The sequence below is a fragment of the Pteropus medius genome, unplaced genomic scaffold (assembly GCF_902729225.1).
Source record: "Pteropus medius unplaced genomic scaffold, Ma_sr-lr_union100, whole genome shotgun sequence".
Classification (NCBI taxonomy): Eukaryota; Metazoa; Chordata; class Mammalia; order Chiroptera; family Pteropodidae; genus Pteropus; species Pteropus medius.
This window is the reverse complement of record NW_024346667.1, coordinates 26,845,526-26,872,069: the sequence shown is the minus strand read 5'-3', so window position 1 is coordinate 26,872,069 and position 26,544 is coordinate 26,845,526. Positions and strand designations below refer to the sequence as shown.

At 37.0% G+C, this 26,544-nt stretch overlaps 1 long non-coding RNA gene across 1 annotated transcript in view; it reads right to left on the bottom strand.

Annotated features, from left to right (window-relative positions):
• Positions 1 to 7,584: 7,584 nt before the first annotated feature.
• LOC120613478 (uncharacterized) overlaps positions 7,585 to 26,544 on the bottom strand; it is a 51,468-nt gene continuing 32,508 nt past the window's right edge. Inside the window, exons 2-3 of the long non-coding RNA XR_005655715.1 lie at positions 23,712 to 23,816; positions 7,585 to 9,646 (exon numbers count right to left, since the gene is read on the bottom strand). This is a non-coding gene — a long non-coding RNA (uncharacterized LOC120613478). The remainder of the gene's footprint in view (positions 9,647 to 23,711; positions 23,817 to 26,544) is intronic.

The window sequence follows — 26,544 nt, the reverse complement described above, 5'->3', positions numbered from 1 at the left end:
TTACACAAGAAAGTCTATCATTAGCTATCCCTTGCTTTGAGGCAACACAGCGTCTTTAATAGTCTAAATGTAGTATCTCAGAAATGCAGAACCCATCTCGTTAGCACGGGAAGAAACCTAATGCTACAAAATTTGACTTTCAGAGCAGGAACCTGAAGCCTAGAATGTTCACATATGGCCAAAAATCGCAGCTATAAACTAGAAGGATCAGGGCAATAGCAGCCGTTAAAGCCCTACCCAGGGCTTTAAAGTAAAAAAAAAAAAAGCCTCTTTGGTAATAGCCATGAGATAAGTTGCTTGGATCATAGCCTCCACCATGTCACACACACACTGACACCTCTAACCTCTGAACGTGCCCTGATGGACAAGACCCTCAAGCCCTAAAAAGCAAAGATTGTGCCATTTTTAAGGAACATATTTAGCATCTAAGACTCACCATGGCTTTCTCTCCATAGCCCAGAGCATGAGACATTTTGGCTGTACCCAGGGTGGATACGATCTGCCACACTGCAGAAATACGGGGATTGGGGGATTGGTATGTGTCTTGCTCAAGTTCTGAATAAGTAGCAGGAGTGTGCTCATGTCTCTCAAGTGATCTCCCCCCTAAAGAAAATGTCAAGAGAAAGTTCATCTATAGCCAGAAATGCCTCACCCTAGAGTATTGGTGCTTTTTCTAGGAGTCTGAAATGTCCTCAAGCTAGATCTAGGTTCTAATAACTGTATTCCTAAAATGGGACTTTGATCAGATGGTTGGCTTTCTCCTCACTGCTTAAATTTAGGAAACTGATTGAGAGGCTTCCTTTCTCAGAATATTTAAAGTCATCACTACCCATTGATGTCTGTATGCTTGCATTGTCTAAAATGCTATTTCTAAACAGTAGCCCTGAAATTATCCATTCATCAGGTAATAAAAGGATATACATTTGTCATAAAGATCTGCTTACGCTAAGCACTGTGTGGGGCACCAAGATACATAAAGATACAGAGCCTACCATCTCCTTCTATTCACAGATATAAGAATAGTCCCAAAGCAGTTTGGAAGTTTTATAGAAATACAAAGATTTATTTTAGATACAGACTTATGGAATTCAATATTTAGGAATAATTAATGTATTCAATTCTGACATCTAAGAAATACTCTGACAATCTGAGAAATAAAATATAGATAGTGATCCATTCTTGTATACCTTTTCACCCCCCAAAATACATAAGACTTCATCAAAATAGAACTTTTAAAAATGCTTCTGTTCTGTTAATTGCACAATGATCAATTTTCTAAAGATCATCCATGTGGGTCAACACTAGTTTAATGAAACAAAGTGAGAGCAACAGGTAAGTGAAAAAGATAAAATGGGTGAGAAAGAAAAGACTCAGGTCAGACATTCTTTATCTAATAAAGGTCTAGATGACACATATAGATGCACTAATAAACTACAGGACTGAAATTACCAACACTCCTCTTTGAAAAATATATTCATGGCTTTGTATGCTGTGTATTACTTTTATAACAATTATACAACATTTTTCAAATATCAACATAAGAAAATATTGGTGTGCTATTCAAACTGTATTAATGAATAAAATATAACATATAAGGACTGTATAAATAGTTGTAACTACTTTGACAATTGTGTTGAAAACATTCGGTCAGTCAGAACTAGATATAAGAAGCTAAAATTTGCAGTGGGTCATTCCTTTTATTACATCTACTTTAATACAAGAAAAGGCTACAAACGTCTGCTGCAAATTCTCCCTAAAATTAAAATTGAAACTTCCCATGAAGATTCAGCAAAAAGTCAATAGAAAGAAAAATATGTATATGTGATTTTTTTAGAAATAAATTCTGGTCTAATTTAAGAAATTTGGGGCATCTGTTACTTTAGAGGATGTTTGTTTCTAATGTTTTTAATATTTATACTTCGAAATTTATTTTTTTCCTCATCCTGAGACTCCCTCAACTGTTATGGGATAAACACATATTAAACAGTGATTTACAGGCTCAAAAGTCTGGAGCACTCCAAAAGACTTATTGGATTTCGTTAATCAATATCACCATAAAAAAATAATTAATTAAAAATTTTAAAAAAGGATTTTAATTTATCTGTTCACAGATTTAATTTATAATTATTGTAGTGGGTTGAATTGTGTCCCCCTCCCCTCTAAATTCTTGTCCATTTAGAACCTCAAAGTGTGACCTTATCTGGAAATGGGATTTTTACAGATGTAATAAGTTAAGGATGTAGACAAAACCATACTAGATTAGGGATTGCCCGAAATCCAATGAGAGTGTCCTCTCAAGAGTCAGAAAAGGACACTGACAGGCAGAGCAAAGGTCATGTGAAGACAGAGGCAGACATTAGAGTTATGTTGCCATAAACCAAGGAACACCAGGAGCTACCAAGAACTAGAAGAGGCAAGGAAGGATGCTTTCCCAGAACTTTCAGAGGGAGTGTGGCTCTGCCAATACCTTGATTTCAGACTTTTGGACTCCAAAACCAAGAAAATAAATTCCTGTTACATTTGTGCCAGTTTGTTACAGCAGCCACAAGAAACTAATACAATGGAAATGATGCTTAAGTCCTTCCTTGGTATAAGTTTAACCTATGGGCAAATTTATTCTCTTTACTTATTGGATATCAACTTAACACATTACTAAATTGATTGTATAACAATGATGCTAAAAAGTTAATTCTCCTAGGTCCTTAATTTGGGAAAAAGTTCAATAATAAAATGTATAGCAGATATCTTTATCTACCTCTTTTTCCTCAGATGTTTTCCCTTTTAAATATTTTTCAAAGTTAAAATTAACTTTAAAGTTATTTTAAAGTTAAAGTTTAAAGTTAATTTGTCAAAGTTGCAGACTTTATATTAACTTTTAAAAAAATATTATATTTATTAATCTCAATTTAGCCTTCACGTGTAATGATTAAATTGCTTTTTTAAAAATTTACATAAGTAGTATTTTGTCTTCTCTTGAAAACCATCAAAGAGTAAAGAGCAAATTCAACCTTACACTTGCCATAGATGAAGTGATCTCCACTGTCACTTTACAGGTTGTACCCAAGAGTAACTTTATTTATTCCTCCCTAATATTTCCTGTCGTGTATGAAATGACTCACTCAGACTTTGCCATTCCTGCATTCTTTTCCTGCTTAAAGATCAGTAGAGGTTGGCTCCATCTGAGCTTCCTCAGGGTCTCCTGCACTGCCAGAATGTCAAGGCCAGCAGGGTTCCAGGATCACTTACCCTTTATGGGCTATTGTTCCCACCAACTGTATTGTTGTTTTAGTCTGTCATCTAAAGGGCACGTAAGATTTATGGCTAATTCAATGGTCAGTAGCAGGAACCTGTTAAGAGAGAGAATCCTATCCTTTTAAGGAAATTATAAAGCTGGTCATAATTTGCTTCCTACAAAACCTATCAGACTAGATTACAAATCCTGTGAAAATCAAAACCAAAGTGACACTGTCTACCAATCATTTTAGAATGATATAAACAAAAGAGCTATACATGGCTTAGACTATTGGAAGGTACAGAAATGTCTTTGTTCTTTACAACAGAAATGTCAAAGTTTTCAGAAGATAAGCATATTGTTACTCTCATACGAGAGTCTAAAACAAAAAAGGACAACTTTTAATTGTCATTTCTTCCAGCATGAGGTCAGGGAGAGTTGTCATCACCCCAGGGAAGTAGGTGTTTTACCAGTGAGCCTGTGGGTGCAGATTAGTGAGTCCAAATGAACGTGTTGGTAAGGCTAAGGGCAAGGGCAAGGGAAGCCTTAAGATAAATAGCACTCCCTGCCTTGGGTTCCAAGAACACGCAGTATAGAACCAAAATGAGATGACGGGATGTTATGCAGAATAAGTGCACACCTCAGCTCCACAGTCTCCATTTCCCAAGCATCTGAGAGTCCATTTTTCAGTAGTAACGACAGCTGGTCCCTGTCCCGTAAACTGTCAAAATATATGCCTGAAAAGATGAAGAGTCAGTGGAATTAAATGGTACCCCTTGGGTTCCTGATATCTAGTATAAAATATATATTTTAATCAATTGATTTTTATTTTTTTCTTCTACGACTTATTAGCAATTAAGTTACTGCTATGTTTTAAGAGGTTAATGAGCTCTGCTTTACCCTGACTAGATATTTGGACTATAACCAAACTCCCTGGTGTGTTTTTAAGATCCTTTATAATCTGACCCCTTCATATAGCTTCAGTTCTTTCCCAACTCCTCCCCTTGACTCTGGGCTGCAGCAAACCTGAAGGACCTCCAGTGTAGGATGCACTGTACTGGGTGTTAAGTGACAGTCATTCCTGTCTTCAAAGAAAGCAACGAGACTTGTAAAGTACAATAAGAGCCTCATATGTATAAGCACAAGACACCTAACCTGGTCTGGAGGTTATAGAAGATTTTCCAGAGAAAATATCTAGAGCAACAGCTGAAAAGCAACTAAGGGCTAGGCAATTGAGGTTGTGTGCACAAGTATTTTTTACAGAGGAAAAAGCCTGTGCAAATGCTTGGAGGTTTGTAGGTTCCTTACAAACATTACAAACATTCTTTAGCTTATCAATGGTTTCAATTTGTCCAGGATATGTAAGTGCCAATTACTGAGGGCAAATTTGCGATGAGTTCTCAGTATGAGTTTTTCCCCCTAGATTCTCCTAAGTATTCACAAGTTTACTATGCTCAAACTAGTTATAGGAAAATAAGAAACAAGCCTACAAAATTAAGATTGAAATGATATATGTATCGTTTTTGTGAATCGCTATCCCTTAAGTATAGTATTCTTCCTTAAACTATAATGCCTGGCCCCATGTGGCTCTGTTAATTGCTTTCTTTTACTCACTGTTCACAGTTCTCAGTCTTCATTAGACTGAAGGCCTGTAGTCTCCAAGAAAGACAAATCCTGAAAGCAAACTTTGCTTTAAGCAGCTGTTTCTCTTCTGTAATCTTTTATATTTCATACAATTCAGGTTCATTGGTCTCCCTGACAATATCTTCATTCAAAAACACAAAAGCAAAGCAGGAACAATTTTATCAACCATGCGTGCTAAAAGCATGACATCCCCCCACCTCCATTTTGGCCTAACTCCTCTCATTTATCATCCCTTATTCCCAAGTTCTTCTACTAGTCATCCCCTATCCTACTAGAAAAATATGTTGGGTGAGAACTTGGAAAAATATGGTCCTTCTTTAGCTAAATATACATGTGTAGTAAACATATGTGTTCAGAAAAGAAGTAGGCGGGACTAATTTCACATATACCACAACGGCACCACATCTGGTCTCTATAACCATCGGTTAAGAAGGAGAATTAGCTTGGAGTTGACCCAGAGACTAGAAACTCGGTGTGTTCCTTTCTGGCACTTTCTTTTGACTCACAACATGATTCTCCACAAATATTTCACCCTTTTGGTACTCAATTTTCCTCTTCTTTTAAGTAGCAACAATGTCTATTGGTCTTTATTCTCCTACTATGTGTACTTCCCAATTCTGTATATAGTTTTTACTGATTTTAATAGGTGTTCAGTTTAGAGGAAGAAAGGAGATACAGATGCATTAAAAAAAAAAAAGAGCTCTTTCTAGTTTGCAAAACTGCTTGACTAAAGTCAGGAAAAGAAGTACAAATATTAACCATGTAAGTCCATTTTCATTGTCAAGTTCTGATGCCGAAATATACCCACACTTTTACCTATCTCTCATGGAATTTATTTTCTACTCTAAAAGACAAAATACCACGTCATCATTCTAGAACTTTTGCTAGAAAATATCAACATCTTTTAATTTAATGTTTTAATATATTTCCTTTTTTGAAGGCTCCAAATACAAAAACATAGATCAGTCCTTTTTTTAAGTTCTGACTGTAAATAAATTGATTCTAATTTTTCTGTGTGCAGCCTGACTTTTAAAAATAAAAGTAAAAGTTTTAATAGAAATAAAAATCTGTGGCAATGCTTTTCTTCAGAAGAGCTCAAAGAAATCTATAAATATTCCTTCAACCATTTCTGGTTTTCTAATTTAAAGTGATGCATCATGCCAGAGTTACAAACGATTGTTTCTTATAAAAGTACTTCCCGTACAAAGTTTAGTATCAGCTCTTATAAGTCATTTCCTATGATTTCTGAATCATTTGGAGAGTAGTTATGCATCTGTGCGTAAGTAAATGACCCAAATTACTTTAACTTCTGATTCATCACGCCCCCATCTTATTTTTATATTTAGCACTATTTTGTCCCCAAATTTGAATGTCAACATGGAGCAAGGTCATGCATAGTCTCCAACCTATAGCTTTACTGTTTGCTTACCCCAAAGAGATTTTTTGCATCTTTTCTCACCCAAAATTTATCTTATTTTAAGTTCTAAACAATATGGTTTTGCCAGATAAAATACAAAATCGTAAATCTGGAAAGAGATCTCGAGATTGACTAGTTTTGACCTCCTAATAATGCAGGAATATCTTCTTAAACTCCCTGGCAGGTAATTCAGACTCTGAGCCCACTAGATCACAAAGAAGCCACCTTCTGGTATTCCCAAATGAAGACCTTACCTGCTCTTCTCAATGCTCGAGAGAACAACATTCCTTCAGGCCTTTGCATGGCTTGCTCCTTAAGTACATTCTAGTGTCTGCTTTAATGTCTTTTGCTCAGAGACGCTTGCCCATCACTCAATTCTCTTATCTGTCTATTTTTCTTCATAATACTTATTGTTACTTTACATTATACTATAGATTCATTTGTTTATTAGTTGATTATCTGAGACAGCACAGAATATAAGCTCCAAGAAAGCAGGCACTATTTTATTACCATTGTATCCCCATCCCCTATAATAATGCCAGCTGTATAGAAGGTGCTAAAAATAGTTGCTGATTGATTGAATATGAAGCTTAAATGGGCATCCCTATAACTTTTACCTATTGACCCAAATCCTGCTTTTTGGAATCAAATAAGAGCAAAGCTTCTTCTGTATAACAGCTGACATTCAGATATCTGAAAACAACTCTCAAATCTTGTTCTTTAAGAATGATAGTATGTCAGGCAGTGGCGAGTATTTTCAAGAGCATGATTTTAAAATGCGATTTTATCATCTCACAGCAAGCTACCAGAGAAGTAAATTTGGGAGACAAGACTTCAGACTCACAGGTGGTAGAGATAATATTACAATTTGGCATTAGGAGGTGGAACTGGGAAACAGAAAGAAATCCAGACAATCGTCACTTCCCCAATTTAAGGAATGTTACAGAAAATGTATTATTAAGTCAGTACAAGATGGTGTACTATAAATTCTGTACTGGAGGAGCAGCCATAATATTTCTCAATAAAAGTGTTTCATTTTATCTGGGGAATTACCCTCTAACCCTTAGTTTCTTTATCTGTAAATTGAGGAGGTAGACAAGATTATCTTCAAAGTTTCTGACAGCTTTGAAATTATTCTTGTAACCTTATAACTAACTTTCATTTAGTGAATAAATAACGCCTTTAAGGAACAAATTCTTCTGCTGAGATTAGGGCTGAGGAGATGGGGCTGAGGACTTTAGAGACATGAAAACTTTTGGAATAGCCTTTCTCAGAACTGAGCTAGGGAACTTTAAAAGTAATTAAAAAGAAGATAATGTGCATCCATGATTCCATTTAAAAGTATGGAATTAGGTCAACTAACATCTCACAGATTAGGGACTTTCTCTACTTAGGTTCTACGGAGCAGAAAGAGAGAGGAAAGCATATTGTGTGAGTGACCCAGGTCTGACTCTGGGCAAGGTGGAGGCCATGAAACTTTAATGTAACATAATGGTGGAATTTTGGTCATGAGGTACATCTTGGGAAAGAAATAAGTAAAGCCAGAAAAAGACTAATGAATTGGTCACACTGAGAGAAATAGAATAGAGAGTAAATGAATAAGTTTGTTCAAAAACAAAATGCATTTTAGGAAGTTGGAATATGCCCATAACCATTTACATCAATTGATGCATGCAATATATATTCTTTTTTCCTTTTCTCTACTCTTCTTTTTTTAATCAGTCCTGGGTTTCAAAGTATCTTAAATAGTGGCTCTGGCCTGAAATTACTTCTATGATCTTACTCTTCACGGGGTGTCTTAACTTTTTATCCTACTTTTTAATAATTCTGTATTTGGAAAATCTTCTTTATTTCCTGTTCAAACATCAATAAAATGTCAACAGAATGACTAAAGTTGGGTATTGCATTTATCCTATATTTGGTTTGTATACCTAAACTGTTTCCAGTTTTTCCATATAATCTTTCTTACTAAAAGAAGTACAGCTAATTCCCAATAATTGATGACAATGGAGAATGATACTAATATGGATAAATTCTATCCATAAACCTCATTTTAGACAATTAATTTAACCTCTTCAACAAATCTCTATATGAGTTTCTAACGCTAGCAAAGTTATTTGGCTTTCATTCTCATCTGCTTCCCAAAAAGGCAAGCAGCCAGGAGTAGAGGAAGGCAAAGTGTAGAGAGTCAGCCACACAGTCTATCTCCAGGGAAAGTGCTCTCTGGACTCCCCTGTGCCCTGCTTTCTTAACGCTCATGAAAGCTTCACCCACTTTCTTTGCTCTTCAGAAAGTCAGCTGGCTATCTTAATTAAGCAACCTTCAACACACTGACCAAATTCTTTTCATTTATCTTCTTAATTTTCTCCTTAGATTATCTCCATCTTCTCTTTGGAAAACAGGTCCAGCACTGGAGTCTCGAACTTGAATTTTCACAGCACCTTTTTTCCACATTGCTAGTCCTCTTTGCAGATCTCCATTTATCATTATAACTTTTATTTTTGCTGAAACAGTGAGCACTTCTCTAATGATTAGGCTGTGACCCAGACTTCTTCACCTTTCCTTCCTTACAAATAACCACATAAGGACCCTGTCACCAAAATATTTACCGACTGCAGCGATTCCTTCCTTAAATTTCCAGTGAGCCTTCTTCTCTTCTGCCAACACTATCTTCCACCAGATGAAGACATTGTCACCTGGAGGAAACCGGTTTCCTGTCTGCAATTTGTTGACTCACATCTTTACCATCACGAGTTACTCTGCTATGATCATCTACCTCTATTTTTCCTGTTTGCACCATATCCTACAAATAATGTGTCTCTTCATTCAGCTCTTTATGCCTTCCTCAGCCAAAATACAAAGTTGAACTTTTGTATCATAGGTGCTTCCTTCAACTTCCTGTTGGTCATCTATCAGATCAACACTCTTTTCCCACCAACTCACTCACTCACTCACTCCTTTACTACTTTCTCTAGTATCTCTAGAAGCAACATAAGTAAGCATGATCATCCCACACTTCACAGGTAAGAAAGCTGGGGCCTTGACAGATAGTTAAACTACCTAAGATTGTAGACTAGGCACACATTAATATGCTCTCGGTGGTGGTGACTCACTGCAGTCATGAAAGTAATACTGATGTTTTGAAAACAGAAACTGTTGGATAATACCTCGTAATGTATTTTATCAAGAATTTAACAAACACTTGCCTGATTCTCCACTGGTCCCTCCCCATCTGAGCACGGGTGTTTATACAGCTTTAGTCCCATCCCGAAGAGCTCAGGCCAGAGCAGGATAAAAACTCAAGGACACATTCTCCTTCCCCAGAGTTCAGGCATCCAGCCAGTCCCCAGGTCCTGGTGAATGAGAATAATCATCTTAGAATTACGTGACAGATACATCTTTCCTATTATTTCATTCTCAACAGGAAGTCTTCCTCTCTTAATCTCCACTTATCCCTTTCCCATTAAAAATAATGTGCAAACTTTGAAGAAGTCACGGTCTATTTTTTATGGTCATTAAATTTGCAAAGCTTAAAAATAAAAAATAAATAGAAAATAAAAATAAAAAAACTTATAGCAAAGTCAGAAATAAAACCTAGTATTTCACATAGAGAACTCTCAAATAAACGGAGCCTGTCAGTGTCTTGCTTTGCAAAATGCTGAGCCATGCTAATACTGCTGTGCTTTAAATATTTAACTTCATATTTCTTTAGATAAAATGATGTATATTATGCAATAACATTTTTCTTAAACAAGATTTAATATAACATATTCTATCTGATAGTGTACTGCAAAGTCCCTATGTAACCTGAGCAACTTTTAGGATCCATGATAGAATATAGATTCCTAGGTAAGAATACTTGTATTGACTTTCCATTACTGCATAACAAATAATCGCAAACTTAGAAGCTTAAAACAAGACGTTTATTAACACAGATTCCAACAGTCAGGACTCTAGCACATATTTATTTGCTGGGTCCTCTGTTTACAATCTCACAAAGGTGTAAAGTGTCAGTCAGGGTTGTAATTTCATCTGAGATTTAGGATCTTCTTTTAGGCTCCTTGGTTGTTGGCAGAATTCGGCTCCTTGTGGTTACAGGTCTGAGATGCCATATTTCTCCCTGCCTGCTACCTGAGGCCCCTTCTCAGCTCCTGGAGGCTACCCATAGTTTCCTGTTATGTGGCCCTCCCTATAATATGGCAGTTTGCTTCTTCAAGGTCAGTAGAACAGCACTTCTCTTGCTTTGAATCTCTGCCTCCAGTCTACAAAGACAAAGTCTTATATAATGTAACATAATCATGGGAGTGACTGGTCCATTATATTCACAGGTCCCACCCATAATCAAGCAGAGTTGATACAGGAAGCATATACCTGTCCAGTATGGGGGAGAAGGGGAGGATGTCTTAGAATTTGGAGGCCATCTTAGAATTTTGCCTACCAAATGGTTCAGACAGGAATTGCTTCCAGATAAACACATGAGTCATTCATTTTTCTTAAAGTTATCACAGATGACAATTGGACTGGGCATATCACAAATGCAGCAATTATTGTTGTCAATTGACATTTTCCCAACACTGAAAGCCTAGTAGGATGTTTAATTGTCTGTGAGGGGCCTATAGAAATTGTTGTTCACAAATCTAACGCCATTTTGGAAGTCTACAAGAAATAGAAAATTCAATAACTTATAAATGAGCACTAAATATTTTCATTTTAAAGCTTTTGAGCATGGAGGATTCTTCATGCTGGTAAATCTAGCTAAGTTTCGGGGAGAAAATTCAGAAGATAAGCCTCCAAATAGTCTAATACTTTTAAGGCTGTTAAAGGCATAAATTATCAATAGCTTATCATAATCACTTTAGTAAAATTTTAGGCTTAGCATGAGAAATTATGGTGTTCGAAAGAAAGCAAAATAATAATAGTCTTCCTCATTAGTATTTTAAAAGTGCAGGCTAGCAAAGCTCACAACTACTCAGTCTATGACTGCACATTTAGACAAAAATTAATAAAAATGTGCCAGGGAACTAGACCCAATTGCAATGCTAACTTCGTATTAAGTAAAATATAGTATTTTTTCTGTTTAATTTTTTTTAATTATTGAAGAAACCTTTCCACAAATCCTACCAGATTAAAAGACATTTTCTTTTCACAGTATGTGTGTTTTGAACCTAAAATATGAGTGATTTTGATAGTGCTAGCTAAGTCAATTACAGCAGCCAGCTAACATTGTCCCCCTAGACTGTGAAGTCGTATACTGTCAATCAGTAATCAGCCTTCACCAGGATACCCACCCAAATTCTCATTCTGCCAACTGCCAGTCTATGCCTACTATTACATGCACAGGAACATGACAGCAAGAGGCTGAATCAGCACAAATCCACCAAGTACCACCGAGAAATAACTCAGTATATCTATTCAGTAGATACTGGAGCAGTCACTTCATCTTTGAAAATAAAGGCATCATGTTCATGTTTGAACCTTAAATCAAACGCTACAGGTTTCTTCTCTTTGGTATTTTCCAATTTATGCAGTTTGTGCCAATTCAGTTAGAATTAAGAATTCTGGCAGTTTGCTCCTCTTCAGCTTAGGTTTTGGAGGCTCTTTCTGCACCATGGGATCTGTCCCTGTCAAACACCTCATTCCAGTCAAGGTCTGCAGGGACTCATGAGCCAGAGATGATGCTGGCTCTAAGAGCCTGTCTTGCTGGCCTGGTTCTTGGCTCTTCCGGAATGCAACAGTGTTCAGCCATCTCTAGCAGCATTCAAGCCTGTTTGGACCTCAGGGGGATTTCTGCAGCCCGTCTCACTGCTCTTTCTCTGTTCTTAGCATTCTTTAATGTCTGTGGCTCTTTGGGTGATGGCAGATCAAAAAAAAAAATGCCTTCAGATTTCTCCTGTAAAGTGTTTGGTTCAATGCTAATCCTGAATAGATGTCTTTTATTTCATACCTATACAAATCAGAGATTCTGAATCTTTGAGAATGTACTGTCCACATTCAATTTCTTGATTTTTTATTTTAGTGCCTACAGAAGGTGGAGGGAAGATTAGATGGGGTTATTTGTGGTTCATGTTTAGAATTTAAAAAGGATAAGTCAGAAGACATAGAAAATAATATAAGCATATTTTCCATACATAAGAATATTCTGGAAAGATATTCAAGAAATTATCAATTGTTGCCTTTGGAGAAGAAGACCAGAGAATTGAAGAGATTATTCATTATTCGCAATCTCATTCTATCTAAATGTGTTTTATTCATTCATTTTATAAATATTTGTGCTTAAAATTTTCAATTAAAAATTAAAATGAAACTAAAAATTAATAAAAACTCAAAAGGAGTTCAGTGATGGTTTAAGAGATTAGACAATTAGTTCACTGATGTGAATCTATATCAATTAGAGCTAAAGTGACAAATCACCTCCCCTTCTGTAGAAAGGAGCATTTTTTCTTCACTAAAATAAAATCTTGCCAAGCACTTTTCTGAGTGCCGTAAAGACTCACACAAAATACAGCACATCATTTTTGTCCCCCAGGAAGCAGATGTGACAGACACTTGAACTAAAGAGAAGTTAAAGCAGTTTATGGTTAAATGTCAGACTAATTTCTGGGACTAAATATACAATGGTTGAAATCATACTGTTATGACTTGAAATGTGTCCCCCCATCAAAAGAGATATATCGCAGTCCTAAACTCCAATACCTTAGAATGAGACCTTAATTAGGAGATAGGGTCTTTACAGAGTCATCAAGTTAAAAATGAGGTCATTAAGGTGGGCCCCAGTCCAATATGACTAGCATCCTTATACAAAGGGGAAATTTGGATACAAAAAGAGAAGATAATGTCATCTATGAGCCAAGGGACGCTTGAGGCCACCAGAATCTGAGAGAGAGGCCTGGAGCAGATTCTCCCTCCGAGCCCTCGAAAGAAACCAACTCTGCCAACACCTTAATTTCAACCTTCTAACTTCCAGAACTGTTAAATAATAAATTCCTGTTATTTAAGCCACCCAATTTTAGCATTTTGTTACAGCAGCCCTATGAAACTAATTTATGCACACTAACTTACTAACAGTTAAAATGAAAATAAACCCAACATTTCTACCCAACTACAAATTAGCATTAAAAATACAAAGAGCAGAAAGCTATGTTGGTAAAATTCAGTCATGCTAATTGTAGCATCCTTTTCCATCAGTGGTTCTCAACGAGAGGAGCTATGCCATCCAAGGGACATTTGGCAATATCCGAAGACATTTTTGGTTGTCATAACAGGGGAAGTTGCTGCTGGCGTCTAGTGAGTCTAGAGGACAAGGATACTGCTAAACTCCTTACAATACACGACACAGCCCCTCACAACAAAGATTCATCTGGCCCTAAAGGTCAAAAGTACTGCTAGATAAACTATTTCTGATGATATTAGACCATTTTTTAAATACATATTATAATGTTATTTTCAGTCAAAAAATAATCAAATGCCTACTATATTTCATGTGCATATAAAAGGATATTTATTAAAATGTATTTGTTTAGTATCATGAACAGCAAGTGCAATGTGGCATACCACATACGACAAAAAGTGACTCTTCTCTCAGTGTCACATCCCTATCTATTTACTGCCATCCTGTTTATTTAACTAAAGGGAGGTTCGTTATTCTGTTTTGCGATCTGGTTCAAGTAATGTATTACTCCCTCTAAGCTATACCTTCTAAATCATCTCTAATAAATTAGCACATCTGAAGGAAACCACTGCTCAGAAGCTGGTTTTAGAATCCCCATTATTGCAAAGCTTGTGGGAGGTGACCCACGCTGAGAGAAAAGAAATTAATAGACAAACTGCTGCTATGTTCTGATCTGATGGGACTGAGGCCACATATTCCGTGGTTTCTCTCTTGGTCTTCTGTGCAGTCTTCCCAGTATAGTACGTCTGTCTTCCTATTCCACAAAGGGATTAAAGCCTTTTTTCCCCCATTTGAAATATGTCTGGATCCTTTTATTCAACTGTCAAAAAAGTAAAATACTGATTTTTTTTTCTTTAAAGGATCTCTAATGTGTTAATAGGATTTTTTTTTCTTTTGTTGCATTTGGATTCAAGTCCCAAATTGAGATGGTTAGTAAAAAGATGTCTTGTTTCATATAAATGCATGATGGTCTTTTATTCACATTAACCAATGCATATTTGAATTTGATAGACAATTTTTCTTAAAAAGGAAAAAATAACAGGTTCTAAATTACCCCATGATTAAAATGAAATGTTTTGGCAGCTTTACTCCGTGAACATTAGTATTTACTCATTTATTCATTTATTCACCATTCCTTAGAATAGTTTCCTATGGTGTTTGACTAGGAGGAATCTGAACAGTTTGTGCTGTTGATGAAAGGGGGCTGTATTTTTTCCACATGTTTTAAATCCATTGACCTGATTCACACTAACTCTGAATTAATGGGTTTAAACATAAAACTTCACAGGTGATGGTTTGTTGAAGACAAAAGAAGTTGTGTGCATGTAAAGACATAATCGAGGAATAAGCATTGCCTATGTTAAGCACAGCAAAACTGGGTATAAACTTAAGATATTACAACCTTACAACTTAATGTCACATTCTCACTTGAATATTATTGCATTGAATGGTATAAGCCATGTGAAGAGTTTAAAGGGAATGAATAAAGCATGTAGCCCCCAGAGGTAGGTGGTCCACATCTTTTTATTGTACATGTTTATAATGGTTTCGTTGCAACCTTGGAATGTTATAAATCAAAGAAAAGGGAGAGATTTTATATGCCACCTAAGAAAATGTTTGATGTGTGTTGTTTATTTACTTGTTTGCTTGTCTCCTGGGAACACAAGATCCCTGCAGTCTTCTGTCAAATACTAATCTTGCTTCTAAAAAAAAATCAGGATTTCCTTAGGGAAAAGAAGTAAATCCTTTCACCAGAAGAGAGCTAGGAATAAACTGAAGAATGACAGTGATTTGTAAAGTGTGTATGTTTCAATATGAATACTGTCATCAAAAATTAAGTGTATTAGTAATACACAAATAGCCCAGAAAGACAGTTATTCATGGGCTTAAAACTGAAAAGCAGATGAGAAAATGAAAAGACAACAGTATGTAGTATAAAGATTGGAGAGGGCTGCCCATGGGGAAAAGAACTGTGCAGAGATTGGATTGTATTGCAGGACACAGAGCATGAAGGGACAGTGAGAAAGGGAGACTTCCATAGAAAAAATGTCAAGCAGAAATAAAAAGTACAGGACAAAGGGATCGTGAATGTATGAGGAGTCACAGCAAAGACAGCAAGGCCTTGCTAAAGGAACTGAGATTGAATAAATATTGAATGAACCTCAAAAGGAGTCTAAAAGCACCCTCAAACACAGAGAAGGCAACAACAATAGATAAGGTCACAAAAGCAACTTTGAAATATTGGCTTGGCCAATAGGATTTATTCCATTAATAATGGGAGCTAGAGAACTATAAATTCCCTAATGGGAAGGGATTGACTTAAAACTGACACCTCTATAATATGCTTCTGATTTATTGTTATATTTTATTTAAAAGTCTCCATCAATTTGATTACTGCCAAATTATCCCTTTTAATTAAAGCTTTCATTTAAAATCTCTAGTCAATTTAGCATCTAAGGTAGAAGTCCTTGAATGAACCCTACTGATGGAAGTGATGCCAGCACATAACCACACTACTTTGATTCATTTTGTTTGCACTCTAAGCTAATTATTAGAGATAAAAGGACAGATGATTAAATAACCAGCACTCCCAAATGGATGGTTACCTGGCAAGATTGTTTTCTTCGCTTGATAACCTTCCTTCCGTGGGAGCCGAATTTGCGAACATTCAGAGAGATGGAGCCGATCTGCTTATCCCGTTTTGCCCTACCACAGATATTCCTTATCTTGTCTGTTAAAGTCAGTCAAGAATTGATCAGTGGTAGCTGACGGCCTGCATGTTATTTCTGGCACAACACTGAGAACAACATGGAAAAGTTCTACGCTGGATTCTAACAGCCAATGGACACATGCTTGGGTGAATATTTCATACTCCTGCAGGGCTGATTTTACAGCAGTTATTTATTTATTCACTTGTCTCATATTTGTTGAGTGAAAACCTGTGATCTGGCAGATCCTGAGCAGTTTCTCTCATCCACTTGGGAACAGAACTAAATTCTAGATGTAGGTCCTCTAGGTTCCTAAAGTTACAGATTAGCATAAGCTAAATTGACATTTAGAAGCAAGAGTAATCACTTCTAAATGGGAAGTCCAGGAAGGTATCGTGGAAGAACTAGAGTTGGAATTGGTTGAAAGTGCCTCAAAATGCAGAAATGTGAAGAAAACACTTACTGCATATTACATTTATAATAAACGGAATAATCAGAAGTGCAATATTTAGAAATCAAATGTTTATATAGGAGCCATTCAAGGTCACTTGGAAGCCCGGATATTGTGAGGAAAGCAAAAGAGATAATACTGTCAAAGCGGGCATGGCCTAGCGAAGGAGGCCACGCCCTCCCCAGTAGAGTTTGAATCCTGTTTAGTAGGCAATAGAGATTCAGTGAAGGCTCCCGAGGAAAGGAGCAATTAACTCCTTTAACTCCTGTTAAATTTTTAACAGTTTTGAATGGACTGGCAAGGACATCTGAAGATACAGAATTCAGTTAGTAGAGTGTCCTAATATTCTAGGCATAAATTTTATTGGAAATGAGAAGTGAAGTACTAATTCAAAGCTACTGATGGTAAGATCATTACTCTTTATGGTACCCAGTACATTATACAAAGACACAAAATATTTCGCTAATAAGCAAAGGTTAAGGAGGTGAATCACAAATGTGCAGAGACCAATGAGAGCCAAAGGGCAATAAATGTCAGGTGCGATGGTACGGTTAAGAAGGACCAAGGCCGGTAAGTGGCTGATGGATTTTACAAGAAGGTAACTGGTGACAAGGAGGAGAAAAGCTAGGATTTTATCAGTGGGTGGCAGAAAGAGCAAGGCAGGAAGTCTTAACTACTACTTCAAGAAACTTGAAAGGAAAAGGAAAAAGAGTCTTTGGTAAGAGATAAATAATTATATATTTTTTAAAAGACTTTATCTTTCAAAAAAGATACCTGAGAATGACTTACTTGAAGGGAGAAAACATAGTATTCAGGAACTATTAAGCCCACAGTAAGAGAGCAATTAACTAAATAAAATTAAATAGATATGAATATTTGTTAAGCATTGCTATGAACTGAGAACTATGCTAAGCAATGGAGATAGGAAGATGAAAATAAACAGTTGCCCTTGCAGAATTTATAAGCACAAGGAGAATCAGATAGGACTAACACAATTTTAATGCAATACTGACTTTAACTAAGGCATGTACCAATCGTAAGTGGAGCGGAGGAGGAAACAAAGAGTGGAGGGGTTATAGAAGGTGCTGTGGATCTAATTTCTCTTTTTTCTGTTAAATTCTTACAATGGTTTTACAGAATTTCGATCCCACCCAAGTCCATATGGCTTGATAAGATTGACCTAGCTCTCTGCTCTAGGATACGCATGTGACCCAGTCTAGGCCAATCAAAATCATCCCCAGAACATTGTCTGTCAATTATCAAGAAAGAGCCACTTTCTCTCTCTCTCTCTCTCTCTCTCTCTCTCTCTCTCTCTCTCTCTCCCTCCGTTTAGATTTCTAAGGTATTTTTGTTCATTCTCTCCATTAAGATTAAGAAAACGTCAATCAAAGAATAAAGACAGTAATTACAGGAAATCATTTTGATATGTAAGTCTTCAAAATAATAATGCTCATCTCGATATTCTTTATATTGTTTTATATATATTTATCTCACATGGGTATTCCAGCAAGTTTACCTTGGCTAATTACAGCAAGCTAATATCCACAGTGATTGGCAAATCCAGTGTCCATGTCTGGCAAGAACATGTTTTATAATTGTTTGGATAGGTATTATTTATTTTGAAATAAATTTAATAGAAAATAATAAAATGTCTATTTAATCAGCTTTATAAAATCTTATCATGATATCATTTTGCTTTAAATATTTTTTTAAATTTTGTGTTTCTTCTTTTGTTAAAGATTTTTATTAAAATATAACTAACATACAATATTGTATTAGTTTTAGGAGTACACCATAGATCTTCAACATTTACCTACCTAAGAACGTGGTCACCGTGATAAGTTCGGCAACCACGCGATGCCGTACAATGCTATCACAATATTATTGATTATGTTTCCTGTGCCGTACAACGCATCCCCATAACTTATTTGTTTTACACCTAGAAGTTTGAATTTCTTATCTCCTTTCTCCTCCCCCGCCCCTACTTTTTTGATTTTTCAATTACAGTTGACATTCAATATTATTTTATATTAGTTTCAGGTGTACCAAATAGTCATTTTCTCTTTTAAAGATGTCATATGCCAGAACTGAGTGAGCCTTGGCTGCAGGGATTCTCTTTGCCAGCACGAGAAGAGCCTGTCTGATAATGAACTCAATCGAGAGAAATAAAGAGTCAATAAAAAGGGGGGAGGGGGAAAATAATAAAAAGGCAAGCTTCCTAATAACATTTTTAAGACCCTTAAGACTTTGTCCAGCATAATTAGGAAAACCATCCAGTCTCATTTTACTCATTAGTTTGATAAAAAAAAATGTTTAAAGTATTATAGGCTGAATGTTTGTGATCTCTCAAAATTCATATGTTGAAGCTCTAACCCCTAATATGATGGTGTTTGGAGATGGGGCCTTTGGGAAATAATTAGGATTAGATGAGGTCACAAAGGCAGGGCCCTGATCTGATGGGATTAGTGCTCCGATAATGAAGAAACAGAGAGCATGTTCTCTGTCTCCACCTACACGTACCAAGGAAAGACCATGTGAAGACACAGCAAGAAGACAGCCATCTGCAACCCGAGAAGAAAATTCTCACCAGACATCAGCCTTGCTGGCAGTCTGATCTTGTCTCCAATCCCCAGAACTCTGAGAAAGGAATTCCTCTTGTTTAAGATACATAGCCTATGGTGGTATCTTGGAATGGCAGCTCTAGGTGACTAAGATAAGTGTCCAATATATGTGTCACCAGACCTTACTTCCTATAAGTATTTGACTAGCAGTATCCAATGGTGATATTTTTGCATATCTCTATTATCATATCATGCCAGTGGATGAATTTAAATGTTAATCACATCTCTTTAGAAGCAAACTTATTAGTGCCTTTAAATCTAATAAGATTAGAGAAGCAATTCTAGAACCTTGAGAACCAATTCAGAAAACTCGTCCTTATGATTCTGCTTCGTAAGAACCACTCGCAGTACCAAAACGAGAGAGGGGCAGAGAGAGAAAGACAGAGGAAGAGATTTATTTTAAGGAACTGTCTCATACAACTGTGGGAGCTGACAAGTCTGAAATCTGTATGGCAGGCTGGAAATTTAGGTAAGATGAATTTCTTGTTCAGTCGATGTTTATTTCTTGACTCTGACTCCCACAGGGCAAAGGGCTGGAAACTCAGGTAGTTTCTAGGCTGCAGTTCTGAGGAGAATTCCTTCTTGTACTACAGACTTCAGACTTTGCTCCTAAGGCCTTCAGCTGATTGGATGAGGCCTGCCTCAGTATGGAATGTAATCTGCTTTACTTAAAATCTACTGATTTACATGTTAATCACATCTAAAAAATTATCTTCACAGCAACACCTAGACTGTCATTTGACCAAACAATGGGGCACTATAGCCCAGCTAAGCTGACATATAAAATTAACTATCACTTATATGTGAATGTTCATATCAACTTTATTCATAATAGTTACAAACTAGAAACAACTCAAAGTGTGTTTATCAGCAGGTAGATGGATAAACAGATGTGGTATATCCATAAAATAAGTAATAATAAGAACAAACTATTGAAGCAACATAGATGAATCTCAAAATCATTATGCTGAATAAAAAGCCAACCCTACCCCTCACCCCTTCAAAAAAGAAGAATTCCATTTAAATGAAATTCCAGAAAATCCAAACTAATCTATGGTGACAGAAAAACAAAAAAATACAGCAGTGCTCGCCAGGGAAAGGAGATGAAAAGAAGAATGAATTATAAAGGATCAGGACAAAAGTTTGAGGGAGGTGATGCAAATGGCAGTTCTTTTGATTGTGGTGATGGTTTCATGGAGTACACATGTCACAATTCACTGTGGCTGGCAGCCTCTAAGAAGGACCCTTAATAATCCTTGCCTCCTGGTACTCACGCTCTTGTTGAATCCCCTCTGCTTAAATATAGGTTGCATTTAGTGACTCACTTTTAGTGAATAAAACATGATAGAAGCGATGTTGCCACTTCCAATATTAGTTTCCAAAAAACAAGTATGGCTTCAGCCTGAGAACTATCCTTCCTCTCTCTTTCTTTCTCTCTACCCCCACTTTCTCCCTCTGTCTTTCTCTTTCCTTCCCTCCCTCCCTTCCTCCTCCTCTTCTTCCTCCTCCTCCTCCTCTCTTTCTCTCTCTCTCTCTCGCAAACCTTGCTCTGAAGAAAGCAAACTGCCATGGAGAGGTTCACATGACAAAGGACTGGCATCTTCAGCCACCGGCTCACATGAGTGAACTTGGAAGTGGATCTCTGAAACCGTCAACAGGCCTGTGCTCGAGTTTCAAGTGGAACCATCCTCTGCTGTACACTGAGACAACAGTAACTGGCTGACACTTTAATTTCAGCCTCGTGAGGAACCATGAGCCAGAGCACTCAGCTAAGCTGCTTCCAGATTTCCGATTGCCAACAACTTTGAGATAAGAAATGTTTATTGTTTTAAATCACTAAGCTTTGGGGACAATTTGTTCTGAAGCAATAGATAACTCATACACTTATCGTATCGGACCATTATATATATAATCACTTTATTGCCCATCAAGTGAACCTCGATAAAGCTGAAAAGAAAGAAAAAAAAATGAGAAAAGAAGGGAGGGACAAGGGAGGAAAAGGGAAAGGAAAGGGGGAAGTGAGAGGGAGAGATAGATGAAGGGAGGAACAGATAAAGAGGAAGGGAGACAGGCAGGGAGAGAGAAAGAGAGGATGAGAGGATGAAAGAAAGAAGCTTTGAGGTTAGTTTTAAGAACAACCATTTATGATGATAAGTCCCCAGGACCACGGCAAGAATAAGGATCGAAAGGAGGCATGCAACGTGGAAATTAATGTTCCTGATAAGTATGTCATTGTCCAGTTTATCGGAAGGGAAAGTAGAAGTGTATCTAGCTGTAATACTCCAGTCTTAAAAAGGAGTAGTTTAGACAAGAGTCAAATGTAATGTCCTAGGAACAACACTAGGCAACTGAGAAACTGGCTACTCCCACTTCCTGACTCATGATACATTAGAAATAGGGGCAGGAGAATCCTTTATTAAAGAGAGCTTCCTGGGGAAGCCAGAGTTAGGCATCACTTAAGACAAGGACCTAGATAGAGTGTTGTGCAAAGCACTGACAGTGTCAAGGAGCATGGATTCCAATGCACACAGAGGGAATTGTTTCTTGGGAGAATACCAGTAGAAAAATGCATTTAGGGGAAGAATTGCATAGCCATATTTGAATTTGATTATAGGAAGGACTGTTACCTAGAGAGACTTGAATTTGAAATAGAGACAAGAAGTGAGAGGATGAAATATCTAAATTATGACACCAGAAAATAATATAACCTCTTCCATTGTTCAACAGTGTTCAGTCAGGATGCAATGCCTAGGAGAACCTCTTATGACCTTGAGAGCCAACTAAGTGGGGATGGCACAATGGAAACCTAGAAAACACATGGGTGCTTGATGACATTGTCAAATTAACCAAACTCCAAAACACCTACTTTCTAACATGTTGTTATTGAATTTATTTATTTTTTTAATTTTCAGCTAAAAGCATCCTAATTAATCTTTAAGGAATACTAACAGCATGGTATGTTAAAAATTTTGACATGAGTTTCATCACAGGCTACATACCACAGACAGTGGTTTTAAAAACAGAAATTCATTTTCTCACAGCTATGGAGGCTATAAGTCCAAGATTAAGGTGTGGATGGGCTTGCTTCCTTTCAAGCCCTCTCTCCTTGACTTGCAGATGGCAGTATTCTCCGGGTGTCTCCACATGATCATCCCTCTGTGTGCACACATCCATGTCCAAATTTTCTCTTCTTACAAGGACATCAGTCACTTTGGATTAGCACCTACCCATTTGACTGCATTTTACCATAACTGCCTCTTTAAAGGCTCCATCGCCAAATACAGACACATTCTGAGGTATTGGGGGTCAAGACTTCAACATACAAATTTTGAGGGGACACAATTCATCCCATAACACTGAGGTATACAGAGGTTGAGCAGCTTCCCCAACATCATACACTAGGACCACGCAGACTGACTCCAAAGTCCATACTCAAGAAGCTGTGTTATAACTCCTTTCTTCCTCTATTATAGAACTTACTGTACCAAAAAAGACATATATTATTATATGTTTTCACCATGATAGAACATGCATAATACCTAATATTTAGTAAGTGCACAGCGCGTATCTGTTGAGTTGGATTCTCTGCATAGTTAAATGGTGAAGCTAAAGGGAACCTCTTGTGAAAGAACAGAGGATACAACCACTACTGAATCCGAACATTGATCAGAAAAAGTTCTGGCAAAAAAGGAAAAAGGGAAAAGATAAAGGAAGAAGAGAGAAGAAGAAGGCATGGGAGGGGAGGAGAGGGGAAGAACGGAAGAGAGAAAAAGAGAAAACAATATCAAAGCAAATAACTACGGTAAATACACATTTTTCAGATTTTAGCGATAGCTGTTTGGGTTCTGAGATTTTTTTTCCTTGACTCTGCCTTTAATTCATTTTGGAATGTTACAAAATCTATCTTTTCTCTCAGTACCCCTCTCTTTGTTGTGCACAAAACGGGGGATCGAATGCTGATCCATCACTAAAATACTTAGAGATCCTGGTAAAATCATTATCTAACCACGAAAACATATTTGATTAGTATACTTGTAGGTTAGCAAAGGAAAATTTAAAAAATTTAAAGTTTTAAATTTTCTATGTGGCAAAAGAGCAATGTATTTATATGAAAAACTTCTCAGTAAATAATTCTTGACAAGCTAAAAGTTTTTTAGTTTTCATGTGAAATAGAGTTTATTCATGAGATATTCTTCGATCATAACCAAAAATTCAAAATTTCTTTACTATCCTAACAGTACTATTTATGGATTATTTATAATCTTTTGAGGACCTGAGACTTTAACCATTGTCTTCATGGTTCTACATGATTGGCCTAAATATTAAAATATTAAATGCATCAATATGAAAAGAAATATCAATTGACTCATTAAATATTAGAACATGTTGGAGCAATTTAGTAACTGTTCTATTACCAAAAATTGGGGGAGCGGGAAATAGGTTCATTAGAGATTGTGGTAATGGTCTGACCTGGTGAACGGAGGTGTTGCACAGAGGATTGGTGAAGCTCGTGGAGGTACAAAGACAGTTTATTCCAGCTGCCCAACATCTGGAAGGTGGTTTTGTCTTCTCTTCCTGGAGGAATTAAAAAAGAGATCATCTGTCTTCCTTGAAAGTCAAATTAATTGTTTACTAACCTTGCTTTTTATTTGTTTAAAGATATTCATTTTTTCCTATGTTTGCCCTTGGGCTAATGGATGAACAAAAGTACACTTTTCCTCTTTCGAGTCTCACTCCCTGAATGAGTTCATGCAGATCCACTCGTTTAAACATCATTCTCCTGTTCATCATCACACTGCAGTCCCGACCCCTCTCTTGAGCTCTAGATTCATATACTCATGAACTATTCGATATTTCTTCTTGGGCACTTAATAAGCATCTCAGGCTGAATATCCTCAAAAGAGAGCTCTTGCCTCCCTCCTAGAGGAAATCCTCCTTTCTAACCCCAGCATCACAGCACCAGTTGTCACCAGTGGTTCAACCAAAAATTTAGGAATAATATTTGATTCTCTCTTTTTGCTCACCCCACATCCAATTCATCAGCAATTTCTGTTAGCTTCATTCTAAAATATGCCCCAAATCTCTCCAGTTCTCATGACCTCCTACTGTTGTTCATGTTCTTTGGCCCCGCCTATAGCCCATTCTCAAAAGAGAAGCTAGAGTGAGGTTTTTTTTAAGAAAGAAATAAAGAGAGAAAGAAAGAGAGAGAGAGAGGGAGGGAGGGAGGAAGGAAGGAAGGAAAAAAGATCTTGTGTTATCATTCCTTCTTTTTTCAATTAATAATAAAATCTAAAATCCTTATTCTAATCTCCATAGCAAGCATTTAAGTCACCAACCACCACTCTCTCTCTCTCTCTCTCTCTTGCTAACTCCTTCTAGTTCCCAGCTCTGCAAATTTTTGATTCGCCATAATCTACAATCAATAGATCCTACCATTTTCTACTACCTTTCACCTCCATCATCTACTCATTCACTTCTTTGAAGTTTGAAATCTATGATCAATAATTATAATCAGTCTATTGCATATACTTTCAAATTCCTTTTCTTTCTTTCTTCCTATTTCATATTTACTTTACAAACTTCTACTCTCAGTGAAATTCACCTCAACCATATACCACACCTATATCCACACAAATGAATGGGGCCAGCGAAAAGCAAATGTCCAAAATGATGGTTCCACTGGTCACCTGACGCATTCCCTTTTCCGCTCCTTCAACTTCTCAAGTAAGAACCAGGCTTCTTGTTTCTCTGAGAAAACAAAAGCAGTCAGAAGGGAATTTTCATAAGCTTCCACCATTATATCCACCAAGCTACCTGCATCTAAGTCCATATGCTCTGTCTTCTCTTATAACTTTGGATAAACTGCTCATTATCCTTGCAAAGCCAAAACACTCCATTTATGCATTAGATTCCATTTCCTCTCATCTGCTTGAAAACATTGTTTCATGACCCTCCCACTTCTTTCCAGTACCATCAAATCTTCCTTCTATTCTGGATCTTTTCCAACAGCATGTAAAGCATGCTATTATTTCTCCCATCTTAAAAAAAAAAACACTTTGCTTGATCTCACATACTCGCCTAGTTACTACTCCATTTCTCTCCTTCCTTTTACAACAAAATATCTGAAAAAGTTTGCTGTCTTCAGTAGTCCTCTTTTCATTTCAGTGGTCTAATTATCCTTTTTAAATATTGAGTAGGAAAAACACTACTCCTGTGTCCCCTTTACTCTCACACTGCTACCACATTCACAGCACTTCTGGTCACCAAATGTGTGGGGTTTTTCTCCCACCAAACAATACTCTTGATACCAGCTGGGTGTCCTACAATTTAACTCAATTCTGACACTACCCACTTGGAGGTAGCATCTGATCCCACAGGTTAAGGACTCAGTCTCACAAGAGTGCTCCCTCCACTTCAGATGCTAATTGCAAGATCAGGTTGTCACCTGTACATCTGATGGCCAGCTATAAATCGAGGTTCTCATAACCTCCTCCTTGGGTTCAATCATTTGCTAGAACAGCTCACACAACTCAAGGAATCACTTACTTATGTTTCCCAGTCTATTAAAAGATAAGATAAAGAATATAGATGAACAGCCAGATGAAGAGATACACAGGGTGAGGTTGGGAAGGGTCCCAAGTGCAGAAATTTCTGTCCCCATGGAGTTGGGGTGTGCCACTCTCCTGACATTTGAATGTTTTCACCAACCCAGAACCTCTCCAAACTAGGGGCCATCCAGAAGCCCACCCAGAGTCACCTCATTAGAACAAAAACACTCCTATCACCCAGGAAATTCCAAGGGACTTATCAATTCTGTGTCAGGAACTGGAGTCAAAGCCCAAATATTAGAACAAAGGATGTTCCTAATGTTCTTATCACCTAGGAAATATGATGGCTTTAGGAGCTCTGTGCCAAGAATCAGAGGCAGAGACCAACACATATTTTTTCCATTATTTCACAACTACCATTCCCACAAAACTGCTCTTACCTAATTCACAGATTACCTCCAAGCTGTTAAAGCCCAATGCTCAATTCCCAGATGTCTTTTAGTTGACTTCCATCCCCCATATTACCGTGTTATTCACTTAACGTCTGGCAAACCACATTCACCTGCTTTTCCTCTTATCTCACTGGCCATTTTTTTTCCTGTCTCTTACTGGTTCTGCCTCTTCTCCCCAATATATTAACATTGATTTACTCTTGTGTTGAGCCTTCAGACCATTTCTCTTCTCTTTCTACCCTTGGTCTTTGGATGATCTCATCCAGCTTTATGGCTTTAAATATCATTTATATGCTGATAATT